At 45.2% G+C, this 13748-nt stretch overlaps 1 protein-coding gene across 1 annotated transcript in view; it reads left to right on the forward strand.

Moving 5' to 3' along the window:
- The window catches only part of etv4 (ETS variant transcription factor 4), a 34154-nt gene that overhangs the window by 6355 nt on the left and 14051 nt on the right, over positions 1-13748 (forward strand). The gene's annotated exons all lie outside the window — the stretch shown is intronic.

Raw genomic sequence — 13748 nt, forward strand, 5'->3', positions numbered from 1 at the left:
TCAGATCTGGTCAGCTGAGTCGAGCTGCAGCGAGGACGAAGCCAGCGCTCACACTCGGGCTGCTGGACCGCCAGGGGCTTACGGGGGAGGGTGGGGTGGGATACTGTAACCCGCTGATGATACAGTAATCTCCCTGGCAGACAGAGCTGTGCAGAAACACAAGGCCTAATGAGCCGGGCACGGCGTGAATCAGGATGCCGGGCGTCTGTGTGCTGCTGTCGTCCATTTGCATGCCTTTGAAAAGCTGAATGGGAACCGCCCAGGAAACCAGTGAGAAGAAATGACCGAGGGCGCAGGTACAAAGTCGATTCTCTTTGTGAAGATCGGAAGGTGTAAACTGGAGAAGCAAATTCCTGGGCCGCACAACTGAGCGGCTATTTGAATGAGTTTCCCTCTTTTTGTTGTGCGTCCTAACAATAGCGCCTCAGGATCTGGGTGTGTGTGTGTGGGGGGGGGGTGTGTGTGTTTGTCGCTCCACAAACACAGGTTTTTCTTTTCTGTCCCATTCAACCCGGTGCAGGGATCTCCGTCTTTAGCAATGACACTGACAGGGTTCCTTAAAGAGACCTCGACCTTTAAAATAATCTCATCCCGAAAAGCCGAGCTGACAGCTCTCAGAGGTGTCGTCCTCTCACTGGGACCCGTGTGTGTCCTTTGTGTGTAAACATCATGTGATCGGTCCCGGCCGCTCCGTGACACATGGCCTGTGCAACATTGTCACCGTCTGTTGGCCAACAATGGCCGCGGAGGAAGTGGAGATGAACCCCGGGGCGCCCGGAGGTCATGTCTACTTAACCTCCTGGCCTGTCAGCCAATCAGCTGTCAGGGCTCTGCTAACGGTTGACCTGGGTATGATTTGCAGGGTCACGGGGGGGCTTCAGTTTGACGGGCAGGTCACTTAGACGCTGCTCAGACACTCCGGCGTGGACAGTGTCCCTGCTGGTCACAGTCAATAGCCAGCGCATCTCAGCGGAGCGTCTCCATTCAGCTCTGATTGATGGAAAACTGACGTTGACAAGTGACTATAAATAAATTCATTTGTGAGCTCTTGTGCATTAAAAACACAAAAAGGCTTCACACTGTCGGGTGCTTTTAGAATCAGGTGACTCACCTGTTCTGGAAACTGGAGACTTTGAAAGAAGGAGCATAAAGCAGAGCTCTAATCCCGGGTGACGGGAGGAGAAGTGAGGCTTGCATTGAAAAATGGCGCCCGGGTAAAAATTAAACATTGTTGTTTACTGAGTCAGGTTGTTACCTGCACGGGTGTGGACAGAGAGGAAAGAGCAGGAAGACGAGATGGGAAAAAACAGGGGGAACATGCTGGAGAAGAGGAGGGAGGGAGGGAGAGATTGTGTAATACCTGCACATCTGGAAAGTCGATCTCATCTGGTCCGTTCTCGTCCGCGGCTAACAAGCGTGTGCTCTGTCTGCAGGAGGTTACACAAACATGCAACTTTTATATACTTGCTGACCTGCCTGTGTGTGTGTGTGTGTGTGTGTGTTCACAGGTAATTAAGCCGTTGGTGATAACAACACAAACACACACATATTGTGTTTCCCTCCCCACCGTTGAACTAATGTGATTTGTCCCTTTTGTGGGAGTTTTTAAAAAGAAGGATGTGATTTTTATCTCCTGCTCATCAGGAGCGGAGGAGGATTGATGGTTGGTTGTTGGGAGCTGACAGCACCTCGGACAGATTCCCTTTGTCTGTTCAGCGCCTGCGGGGGGGTGAAACATGTGGAGGTGTCACTCCAAAATAAACTTATATTGCACATAGTTAATTAAAAGTGTCTCGAACACGTTTGGAGAGAAGCCGTCTGGAGCTGAGAGCTGCTTCTTCTTTGTCCGAGCATGTTGTTTACACTCGGAGCCGCTCGAGAGATGTGACCCATTCATAAATTCTCTTCCCTGCGTGCGTAAGAGGAAGTGTGTGTGTGTGTGTGTGTGTGTGTGTGTGTGTGTGCACCCTCCCCCCCCCCCACCCAGTCCTCGGCTGCTCTCTCCTTCAGTCTTCATTCATAAAAAAGCCCGACAGTACTACAGATCCCTCTCTCCAAACCCCTCCCTCCCTTCCTGTGTCTGTACAAAGTTAGTCGAATTTAAAAAATCTGGACACCCCCTCCCCCCCTTTCCCTTTTCTACCTCTCTCTCTCTCTCTCTCTCTCTCTCTACACACACACACTCATTGAGTGTTCCAAGATGTGAACTAATCCAGTGATTCTTGAGGCTGTGTGGGACGATTGTTTAGTTTTGTTGCTCGCAGTAATTATATAGGAAGTTGTGGCGATAGAATGCTGTGACAGTGCTTTTCATGGAGCAAGTTTTAGTAAGAGGAGAGAACGCGAGATGAAAAAAAAAAGGGGGGGAGAGACTTTTAAGAGTGTGCAGAGGAAGGAGGAGGAGAAGAAAAAGGAAGGAAAGATATAAACTCAATAAACAAACTCATAAACGAGAATCTGCCTCACAAATCGGATTTGTTGTTTTGCTCCTTTCTCGCTGTTCCCGTTTCACTCTTATTTTCATGATTCCTTTTCTTTTACGGTTTAATACAAAACATCAATTTCTTAATTAACTCTCTGGTGGATAAAATGTGATCATTTTCGAATTTGTTTTTGTGCATCCAACAGTTTTTAGTATTCAAGTAGAACAAAGAAAATCTGGAAGTAGCTCACTTTGGCCAAATGGAAAGATAAAGAAACTTCATAATCAAAAAGTCAAATTTATTGCTGATTAACTACATAAAGGAAGGCAGAAAAAGGGCTTTGATGGTATAATACACAACATCAATTTCTTAACTAACTTCCTAGTGTATAAAATGTGGGAATTTTGTGCTTCCAACAGTTCAAAAACTAAAGATCTTGAAAAATCTGGAAGTAGCTCACTTTGGCCAAATGGAAAGATAAAGAAACACTTCATAATCAAAAAGTCAAATTTTTTGTTGATTAACTACATAAGGGAAGGCAGAAAAAGGGCTTTGAGGGTATAATACACAACATCAATTTCTTAACTAACTGTCTAGTGTATAAAATGTGGGAATTTTGTGCTTCCAATAGTTCAAAAACTAAAGATCTTGAAAAATCTGGGAGTAGCTCACTTTGGCAAAATGGAAAGATAAAGAAAGACTTCATAATCAAAAAGTCTTATTTATGATGTGTTTATTAATACATTACATAGGAACGCAGAAATAAAAAAGTGTAGAAACAAGAGAAAGCAAAGGTTCCAGTTTTGAGCTCAGACCCAACGTCTGTGTGTTCTGCTTTGTCATGAATTCACAGACTTCCTCCTGGTTGTGTTGTTTTTCTGGATCAGAACTTAAATGTTTTTTGGAGCATTGGACGACGGCTGAATGGAGCCCCTCCCTCCTTCCCTCCCTCCCTCCGCTCTTCCCTCCCTCCTTCCCTCCCTCTCTCTCTCTCCCCCAAAAGAGAAAACATGCACCTCTGTGTTCTCCACTTTCCAAAATACAGCTGCTATGCAACAAAGCGAGCAAAAACATCCAGGTGCCTGCCAGATATGTGCTCTGGGGGGGGGAGGCCCGCTCGCTCCTCAATGAGTTGTGTGTCTGTTGCAGTGGTGTTGTGTGTTTTTTTGCTTCTGAGTAAAATGGTTGATTTTCTCCGACTTGGACGGACGGTTTCATTGACGGCCTCTCGTCCACTCACTGGTGCACACACACACACACACACACACACACACATGCACAGGGCCTGATCCACACACACACACACACACACACAGACACACACACACACACGCACAGAGTTCAGCCCTGCTCTTTTATGAATGGGTCGGTTGTGAAAGACTGGCTGAGGCAGCACATTGAGTGAAGGGGAGTGAACATTCATTCATGACCATGGGGGGGTGGGGGGTTATTATTCCAACAGTAACAACACCTACGAGAGGTGCAGACCTGTTTCTTTTGTCGTCCCACTACAACAAGTTTTTAACATCTCAGGTTTTTTACGACTTTTAACTCCAGTTTTATCCAGATCCCGACTTTATTTCTCAAGTCCACGAGTTCTCACTAGTTTACGATGTTATTTAGTCATATTCAGTCGATCAAATCCAATAAAAAATATGTTTTGTCAAAGCCAGTTGTGCATCGTAATAGGTGTTTTATGGTTTTTCACTCGGGAAGTAAAGGCTGAAGTCGTCCGTGTTGATTCAGAACAGCCCTGTCAAAGCCTGAGGGGGGGGGGCCGCAGGGATCTGAGCCAGGCAGCGCAGCCTCGAATGTCAGCAGCAGAGCTTTGTGAATGGACGGCAGTGTGTGTTTTATTACTGGAGAGTGAGGGGAGTTGTGTGTGTGTGTGTGTGTGTGTGTGTGTGTGTGTGTGTGTGTGTGTGTGTGTGTAGTTGTGTGTGTGTGTGCTGGTGCATCCCTGCACCGCTCACGTGCGTGTCTGTGCATCTCTATGTCGGCAGCAGTGAGTTTGCTCCAGGAAGACGGTTGAGCTTTCTGCAGCTGGAAGAGTTTTCTCTTTGGAAAGCGAGCAGAGAGGGAAACAGATGCCGTGAAGAAGAAGAGAAAGAAGAAGAGAAAGAAGAAGAAGGGGCGAGGCTGTAAAAAACAACAGAAGTTCAACTTGCAGCAGTCACTAACAACACTGGGATTATGTCTAATTTTGCCTGTTGAAGGATGATTCCAGTTTATTGCAGCTTTGGCCTCAGTCAGGTTTTAACTCCTGTTGTTGATAATAAGACTTGACTCAACCCGGTTATTTGCTGAGAAGGTTTAGAGCTTAAGAGCTAAACTTCTCTTTTATTCTTCTTACATCTTGACCTCTACCACTTTTCAGTCTAGTGCCACACGATGAATTCCTTTTTGGCCAAGAATTTCTGATTTTATGTTTGTAAGATTAATTCCATGTTGCTTTTTCTCGCGGCCTTTTGACATTTCGCGACATTTGCCCCTTTTCTATCGGTCCCGACAAAAAAAACACTAACACCCGCCAACATCTGGCTTTTGTCTGCTGTGGGAATGGATTCAATCGGCATTCGCTGCCGGATCAAGTGACTCTGCAGTAGACACAGGTTTCTAACGGCTCCGGCTTCGATAGAACGAAACCTGACACCCGGGTGAATGTGCAAATTTCTTCTTCTATATTCTGCCCGTCTAGATGCTCTCAGATTTAAATACTTTCATATACCCTACAAATTTGGTGTAAATGTGGTGACAGTTGGAGGCTAGTTCCTTCACTTGGTCTCATTTCTTGCCGAAACTTACTTTATTCGACCATATTCCCAGATCTTGATATTTCTCACTATGATTTTCCAGGAGCTACTTCTTGTCTCCTTTGTTGGCTTCGATTCAAACTCACATGTCGCTCCACACACGCATGCAAACTGTAAATCAGCCCAGAAAACCCACACAGTGCACATGAGTGCATGAGGCAGCTGCCGGGCCGGAGCTCTGAGCAACATGCTGACACAGAGCAGGAGGTGTGTGGAGGCAGCTGAGAGCCGGCACACGACCGGTATCGATCCCGGGGAGGAGGAGCAGGAGATGGAGAGGCCTGATAGATGACTTGGTAGAGATAAAGTCAAGATAAATCAGCGTGGAGGCAGATAGGGGAAGGAGAAGGGGTAAGAGCGGGTCAAACGGGCCATGAAGCGTTACGGTTGAGATCCCAATCCAGAGATGGAGGGATAGTGGAGGGAGGGGGGGGCGGGTTGGTGGGGGTCCCGGACTTTCTCCGTGTTATCTCCCCTCTGGTGACACCTCCTGCTCGACCCCACGACCAATCACAGCTCCTCCAGCGCTGCTCACACCCAGGAAACTGTGGCCGGGCAGCGGGAGCTCATTATATCGTTTCAGTAGCAGAGTGGGGGGTGGGGGGGGGTGGGGTGTATCGATCACTACATTAAACATTAAGAGAGGACAGCTATATTGGGGGCTGAGGGATCGGAGAGTGAGGAGTCAATATTGTGCCAGATTAATTACCTCCATCCCTCCGTCCCTCTGGCCGGGACAGGGACAGGTCTCGTGTCAGATCCACTAAACAGCAACGGGCCAGGGAGAGTTATGACTGGTCAATGGACGTTTATAAAAAGCCTACGCGGCACAATTGAAAGTGAAGTGGACAATGGGGAGAAAAAAAAACGTGAGATGTCCGAACATTTACCAATTAAAATATTGATCCCTTCACGCGGAAGACTTGACACTTACACACGTTTCTTATTCAATTTCCCTTTTTCTGTTCAGATCTGGGCTGTTTGCTGTTAACTCACGTTTGGATTTGGACAGTTACAGATTTCTTGGGAGTCAAATACAGTATCCTACAAATGTCAGATTTAATTTGACTACGCCGGAGATACAGGCCCTTTTGAGTTTCAGGGGATTAGAGGTAATGTGACGCTGCTGAACGCTGGTCTGGCAGCTGCAGGACGCTCTCGCTCAGAGGAGCTCACACGAGGCTCGGAGCCGATGGAGCGTTTCCGTTTAGATTGAGCTGGAGACGTCTGTCGGTGTGAGGAGAGACGAGCTGATAACACAACTAACCTATCAAATACATATCCAAGAGAGTCGCCAGAATCAACAGATAAATAGATAGATAGATAGATGGATACTTTATTAATCCCGAGGGACATTTAGATCATCCAGTAGCTTAAACACTTAAACACCTCACTGACATACAAACATAAATCACATATAGAGAACATATTTACAGATACAGGAATTGAATGCAATGATTTGATTGTGTCAGTGTCCAGTAGGGAAGTGTTCTTGTGCTGCTGGAGTGGAAAGTATAATAAAATATATATATATATATAAAACAACAAAAATATATACATATATAAATATATATATATATATATAAACTGTAATACAGGCTCAAGGCCCACAGAGAAAAAAACAACAACAATACATACAGTCAATACATTACATAAAAATATACAGGGAAAGAAGGGCTAAAAAAGGCACTCATGCCAGTGCTCCCAGATCCTGGATGTGTATTTGACAGAGCTGCAGCCAGGGTCTGTCATAAGATCAATAATAAAATTATTATAATATAAAAAAATTAATAAAATTAAAAGTTGGGTTCCTCAGCAAGGCCATGAAGGTGGTTAGACCCATATTACAAAACAACTCACTGGCTCTAGTACTCCTGGGTTTCTTCAGGAGTATCCTCTATACATATATATCATAAATACATAAGAATATGTAGTGGTAAAGTCCGTGCATGGGGCTAGTATAGCCAGTAAAGGGATGGACAGTGGGTTGGTATATAACAGTTCACTCTCTGAAAGCAGGCGCATGAAGGGAAACTAGCCGAGGACAAGTGTTGTAAAAATACTAAAAGCCGATGTCCCGGAGTGTTCTTCTTAGTCCTGTCGATGCCGAAGCTGTATATCCGTCACTTCTGGATTACACAGAGCAATTATTTACATCCCTCTCAATTAGGGAAACTAGATTCGGTCAATGACTGATATATGTCCATTGATGCCTCGGTTCATAGAGGAGATTCAAAGCTACGGAGCCGGGATCATTAGAAGCAGTAAATACTTGTTAAGACAAGAACATTCCCACCACTTCAGACAATCACTGAAATCTATTTCCAGTTGACAGAAGGGAAGTGAAACTTTGATGTTGGCAAAAAAAAATGTACCGTTCCACCGACTTTCCCATGGTGGGTGTCATGCAGATCTACTTCCTGTCAGCCAACGCAATACCACGCGGCAAATAAACATTCTTAACGGCCAACAAACAGAAATCTACTCGTGTAAAGGCGGTCGGCCGGCTCGCTGATACCGTTCTACCTTCCATCAATGCTGTTAGGCTTGTTTGGCAGGTATCTGACAACCATTCTTTAAATATTCAAGGAGCCTGAACCATTATCAGATGAGAGAGGACAACCTGTAAATCAGATAGAGCCGACGCTAATGGATCCAACACTCCGGGGCTCCCTGAGCACACAGATACTGCAGCCACTCACGGGCCTGTTGGCTCTCAGAGAGGAGGATGAGCTCTCTCTCGCTCTCTCTCTCTCTCTCTCTCTCTCTCTCCCTCTCTATCCTGATTGTGCAGTGACCTGAGAAGCACACACACATGTACAGCACATGTTTCCATGCACCAGTGGATTGAGTGGATAGACCGTGCAGTTGAAACGGTCTGGATCATATTGTATCACTTCCCTTCTCTCTCTCCCTCTCTCTCTCTCTCTCTCTCTCTCTCTCTCTCTCTCTCTCTCTCTCTCTCTCTCTCTCTCGCTCTCACTCTTTACTTTTCCACTGCACTATAATCTAACAGAGGCTGAATGACAGTAAATATATATATGTCAATACAAACAGAAGCTATTTTAACATTTTATTGATCACGTTATGATCATTGAATGGTGAATGAACTTACCGCAACGTTTTAGTGTTGAGGTTTGTCATAAACAACAATAACATTTCAAACAACTAAAAAATACCAAATTAAGTAGAAACTAGGTTCATCAAAACAGAACTTTATTATCTGAACAGGGACAAACAAATGAGAAAAGAGGAACATGTTTAATATATCCTGGCAGATTAAACCATTTGGAAACAACATTTAAAACCCTACACAAAGAAACACCATCTCCCCCTGTGCTGGTGCAGGTATTGGTCTGGCACATTTACTGGCCGTCTGTATTTGTACAGGCTCCACCCCCTTTAGGCCAAACCAGGAAAGACAAACAAATAGGAATTAACAGGACAAACTAATGTAAAACTGTGTCTTGTGGGAATGCAGCAAAAATCATGAAACTATCTTCAATCAGGATGTTGAGTCTGGTGAGAGAGTGAATGTTTAACCCCTGCCATGGTTGTGTGTTTGTTTGTGTGTTTACACGAAAACGACACAACTGTTTCAATGAAATTTAGTGGAGGGGTGGGGCTTAAAGTACATTGATTTCTCAGAGATTGACTTGAGGGAACTGATATTCTTGAGTTTGTTGTACTTTGGTTCAGATGGAAACTTTCCTTTACTTCCTCAAACCTTCGTTTCCCAGAAAAAAAGTAAAACAATTTGCCGAAAAACACCTTTAAAGGCATCTGTTACTGAAACTCGTTTTCTCATCTTCTCTGTGCAGTTTCATGCTCTCACTGTAAACCTCAGAAAATAATACTCTGCTATCAGCCATTTGGTTTCATGGCCATAAAAAAACAGGCTGGAAACGTAGAAGTAAAACCAAACTGGTCTGGTTTGAAAAAGCTCAAACTTACCAGTGCGTGCAAGACTTCAAATGACCATTAAAGTGGCGATTAGGTGGAACAGTCAAATACTCTCAGATGATACAGAAGCTCCTCCTCCTCCCTCTCACCACGTGGATCCAGCTAAACAACTAATGTCATTTGCAACTCACGTGAATCAATAGCTTCCTTTTTAACCTTTAAAAACCACTGTGGCATCCTTGTTTATATTGATCCATCACCACATAGGAGATCAATTGGCAAGAGTGGGAGAACCAGGTGTGGCCTATCGCACGTTCCCAGCGTGTTATTAGCGTGTTCGCTCGGCCCGCTGAGGCCACATGCTGCACATGTACGACACATTTCAGCCGAGACGAGATCCAGATCCTCCAGATCGCCCCGGCACGGCACGCCTGCTCCCCGGTGAAGTGCGTGTTTACGTTAGCGCTCACATGTTCTTGGGTTGGGCGCGATCCAGTCACCCTGTTTGACACTGGGACTGATGTCCGATGAGTTATCGTGAGCTGGTTGTCGTGCGCTGCAGACTTCCAGAACCCTGAGGCTCGGCCAAGTCGCACATAAACATCCAGGGTAAGACTCTCCAGATCCACTGCTGTCCTCAGGTTGGATTTCCCTTCACCAGGACCTTTAATGGTAGGAAATACTCCGTCTATAATAAGATCGGAGGGTTCACAGCGAGGTCTCTTCAGTTCCTCAGAGCCGCTCGTTCTCAAGTGATACTGAATTGATTCCTGTAGATCAGTGACGATCTCTGGCGTCTAAAATTAAGACCTGGAGCTGCTCTTTAGTATTAAATCCTAAACATGGTTTGAAAACCTTTATTTTCCAAACAATTTAAAAGCTTAGATGATCGCTTTTGCTTGAAAACTTGACATGGACAAAAATAAGAACATTTTTGCATTCCTGATGCATTACATCAGTCATCAATAAAACCCAAATAACGCAGGTGTACATTTTATGTGACTCTAAAGAAATGACATTGCAAATAAATACATTTTGCATCCGGCCTTAATGGGTATTAAGTATAATCATTGACTTTGTAATTCTATATTTCATTTTATTGTTGTGCTACAGCCAAATCTTTTGTATTTTTAGGAATATTATTTCCGATATGTTCACTCTGGGTCCCCACAGTGTGGAGCAGAGCAGAGTGTGTGTGTGTGTTTGGGGAGGAGGGGGTTGCCATCCCTGCCCCTACGATTTGTTTGTGGTGGGTGTCCACTGAATAGGACCCCCCCCCCCCAACCCCCAGCGTAATGATCCCTCTACTTCCTAAAGCACTCAACCATGACCATCACCTTTCACCCTGCATCCTCCTCTAAGAGCCAACATTTACATATGTAAAAGTCCGGCCCCACCCCGCCTTCAGCCGGGGGGGTCAAAGAGGGAGAGGGTGAGGATGGAAGACCCCCAATGACGAGGAAGGAGGAGATAAGATAAGTTTGGAGTAGAGGAGGAACCGTTTGACCTGAGGAGCTGCTGGGAATCACGTGTTCTTCACCAGACACACTTCTGCATTAGACCAGAATCACGAGAGGCTGCATCTGTCTCCTGGAGCTCAAACACCTTCCAGGTTCCTCTCACTCCGGGTTTCAGTTCACGGGGCGAAGCTGTGGAGAGAGTGATGTAACATTTGATGTAACATTTCACCCAGCAGTTAGAGGAGGTCGGATTGCCCCAGAAATAAAAGCAGGAAGAGAAGGAAACCCCAAGAACATAACTCTCCCTGGATCCGTTTACAAAACTGCCACTGCCGTGTAAACTCCAGCAGAGGATTTGACATCATTTGGACAGAGAGATTTACTGTAACACACCAAGGACGTTGTTAGAGTCAGTGGGGAACCAGAGTTTGTTTTATTTTAAGGACTATTCATGGGACTGGACGTGTCATTTATTCCTAAAGTTGGGTTTTTTCCACCACATCAGCAGAGTGACTCCAGAAAAAGCATTGCTCCACAGCTTTGGTCCAAATTGACAAGTCTCAACTGAAACTGGGATGATTGTTGTAAAATTTGCAAGACAATTGGGTCGGGAACATGTTCTGGAGTTTGTCTTTCAGAGATGTAGAACGTAACAGGAGATTTTCCAGGTCAGACGCTTTATCAACGACAGACGTCGGCTTTTATCGCCAAAAGATCTTGAATCTCTTCGTCTTTCCAAGTTGACGTCTTCCAAGTTGACGTCTTCCAAGTATTATGATTTTTCCAGTTTCACGTCCGTCTCGTTTTAGACACGTCGTCAACAAAGCAGCTCCGATGAATCAGGTGATTCTCTGACTTTTCATCTAGCGCCACCAACAGGCGAAAGCTTTAACCATCACCAGATTGTGTATCTTGCCGATCGTTGGATGGTTTGCCAGGAAATTTAGTCGAGTCACTCGTTCCCTTCTCAGGATAGATTTTTGTGACTTTGAATTAAGTGTTCAGTGGTGGAATTGATGTGTTTTCACTCTTCCATCATTCGTGAACCAGAACATCAACTAACTCTATTTACGTGTATACTTGCAATCACCATCAGAGGCACTAAAACAAAAATCGGCCTGATGCTCATTTACCAAATTAATTAATATCTAGAAAGGTCTCACACACACAGACACAGACACACACACACACACACACACACACACACACACACACACACACACACACACACACACTGTTTGAGGGGGAACGACCTCATAAACCAGGCGCCACATCAAGGCCAATATCGCTGCCATTGACACTAGTGGATCTACTTTGTGACTGCACTTGTGTACACTCGCCTCTCTGAGGATTGTTTGCAGTTCATGACCACGGCAGAGAAAGGGGGGTGGGGGGGGGTTGCAAAGTCAACAGACACACACACACACACACACACACACACACACACACTGGTCTTATTGGAGCGGCAGTCATGTGCCACCCTGTGTGCGCTGGCAGACAGGAGACTTACAGGAGACTGGAATCCCATCACGTCTGTCTGGGAAATCTGTGTAAATGCTCTTTAATCCCGTTGATCCGCGGCTAAAGCCAACGCTTCCTCACCTGCCTGGCTGCCATGGGAGAGTGAGTGCAGAGCTGTGATGATGAGCAGCGCCGCCTCATTGTTCCACTCGGCTCCGAGTCGCCTCCTGCGTGATTGAATTCTCCCGTCGGAGCAAACAGGTTCAGGTCGAATAAACATCTGATGAGTATCAGGAAGGAATTTCAGCCGTTCAAAGCACAAAAGGTTCCTTTAAGACTTTCTTTTCTTTTTGTTTGAGCGCTGAAGATTACTACGCTGGTGAGCAAGAAGCCAACAGAGCTGTTTGATCACGGATCCCACGCTCGTCACGACTTACTCTCTTTTTCAATTAAGAACAATGTAATATATTAAAAAACCAGACTGGCACGCAGAGAGCTCTCACCTCCAAGAGGCCCGACTCTCTCCTTCAGAAACCACGTCTAAATTAAATATCCGTCCCTGTAAAATGCCGGATTTTTATTATTAAAGATCTGTTCATTATTCTCTGAGAAATAATCGCAAGTTTAAGGAAAGGGAAATAAACATTTCCTATATCGGCCGTCTGATCAGGATCCAGAACAAAACTTCACAGGTTGTTACACTAAGTTTCGTGGTTATCTGTCCAGTAGTTTTTGTGTAAGGTGGTGGAGGTTCAAATTCAAATTTAACAAAAGAAATTAGCTAGATTCCATAGTTTTAACTTTGTACCTTTGGTTTGAAAAGTAAGGAAGTTTATAATTCTTACTACTAATCAATTTTTATTAACGTTTTGTCGATCGACTTGAGTTTCGACAGTAAATAGAAACCCAGTTAAATCTTTTTACTCCAGTTTTAACAAACTTCATGATTGTTGAGAGTTGGAGGAAAAATCCAACACAACAGCCGAAGCTTTAATCTTTTCTTATTTCTCCTCCGTTGTTTTTTCACTTTCTACCTCCTCCGTGGAAAAGTCGTCTTCGGGCTCATTCACTCGACCAGACTTCTTTTTTTTTTCCTCCTCCTTTTTTGTGAATGGACGACAGCCTGTAATTACCTGGGCTGATCTTTCAGTGTGGCCTGCTCCGTCAGCTCCACACCCACTGCAGACAAACACAGGCAGACACACACACACACACACTTTTTAACAGTCACACACGCTCAGACAGATACAGACTCACTGATACACACTCGTGCACACACACACGTACACACAGACACACACACATGCACGCGTAACTACAGGCCTCCCCAGCTGGAAGTGCACAGCTGCTGCTGTTTACCCTGTCGGGACCAGAAAAACATCCTGTACAGTTCTCCGGGTGAAAACCTCCCCTCACATAATAAACACGAGCCCTCGGCGCAGCTTGAAGCTCCACTTTGGGTGGTTTGTGTGGCCGTCGGGGGGGAAAGGTCCCCTGCAGCAGTCCTGCTTGATGGACAGCTCGGTGTGCTGGACGTCCAGGGTGTAACACGTGGTTCAATACTTTAGACAGGCTCTGATTTTGTGTTACTTAAATGCAAAAGACATGAAAACGCACACAAGCGAAGGCAAAACATCTGGATACAAATAGGAAAGAATGCCGAGGACACACAACCTGTGTATACGCTG

Source organism: Limanda limanda, chromosome 21 (genome assembly GCF_963576545.1).
Source record: "Limanda limanda chromosome 21, fLimLim1.1, whole genome shotgun sequence".
Taxonomy (NCBI): domain Eukaryota; kingdom Metazoa; phylum Chordata; class Actinopteri; order Pleuronectiformes; family Pleuronectidae; genus Limanda; species Limanda limanda.